Source organism: Bos mutus, chromosome 7, assembly GCF_027580195.1.
Source record: "Bos mutus isolate GX-2022 chromosome 7, NWIPB_WYAK_1.1, whole genome shotgun sequence".
NCBI classification, from domain to species: Eukaryota; Metazoa; Chordata; class Mammalia; order Artiodactyla; family Bovidae; genus Bos; species Bos mutus.
Genome location: NC_091623.1, coordinates 54,232,248 through 54,233,612, shown reverse-complemented (window position 1 = coordinate 54,233,612; position 1,365 = coordinate 54,232,248).

Below are 1,365 nucleotides of genomic sequence, written 5' to 3'. Positions count from 1 at the left end.
GCTTTTGAATATGCTATCTAGGTTGGTCATAACTTTCCTTCCAAGGAGTAAGCGCCTTTTAATTTCATGGCTGCAGTCACCATCTGTAGTGACTTTGGAGCCCAGAAAAATAAAGTCTGACCCTGTTTCCACAGTGGGTGGGAAATATGGAAACTTGGCAGCAGGCATTAACTCGACAAAGAATTTTCTATTGGTTCTATTTTGACATTTTCTAACTCTCCAGGAGGCTCTGTATTGTTAAAATAACTGACTCTCCTTGTACCTCATACTGTTGCGGGACTATTAACAATCACATGCATAGCTGTAGGAGTCCGGAAACCTGTTGGGCAGGTTAGAAGGCTTTCTGAGGGGATCACAATTGCAACACACCTTATTATACCCTGGAGACTTAGTAACTAGAGCTCTAAGTTGCTTTTCTTACAGATAAGAGTGGTTGGGGATAGCCCCTCGTGACTGTCAAAGGAGTTGGTGAAAGTCATGAAATAGTAAAACAGGCTCAGGTTTTGGGGTAGACACTCAGGCAGGCCCAGAGGGGCACCCCTTGAATTCTGGCTCACCTTGTATCTCCCACATGACCTTGTCATGGGGTGGGGACTCCCATGCTGGCTCCTGGCAATGTTGTAATGATGGTAAAATTTGCCTCTAAATTTCATTCTTTGATGTCAAGACCATGTAAGGCAGCTTATAAATATAAGCGGATAGGGATATCTTCATCCCCTGGGAGACTGGGTTATCTGGAGTCTTGCTTCATACCAAACACCAAACAAGAAATACTAGTTATCTCATATACAACATCATAAATTAGGTCTATGTAGATGATAGTTACAAAAAGAGTATCCTCTATATGACAATATCAGTAACATCAATTGCTATTCACTGAAGACATTATGTACCAGATCTCTCATTAGGAGCTTATACCTTATGTATATGTTTAGAACAACTTGATTATTGGAATCTACTCTTTCCACTGTGAATTATGTAAACTCTAAACAGAAATCAAGTATATAGGATAAAAATTTAATGTCCGGTGGATCCAAATCCCTTTGCATGAAGAAAACAATGTAAAACATCTCATTGTTTTATGTGTGTATGTGTGCTAAGTCATTTCAGTCATGTGCAACTCTGTGCAGCCCTGTGGACTGTAGCCTGCCAGGCTCCTCTGTCTATGGGACTCTCCAGGCAAGAATACTGGAGTGGGTTGCCATGCCCTCCTCATTTCATTTTTAATACTAAGTGTTTAATTAATATTTGAGTATATATAGGATAAAATATATTCATATAAACAAATTTCATCTTTCATTTTTGTTTATTGTAGGCACTGAAAATATTTTCTTATGTACATGATCTATACATTATATCGAAAAG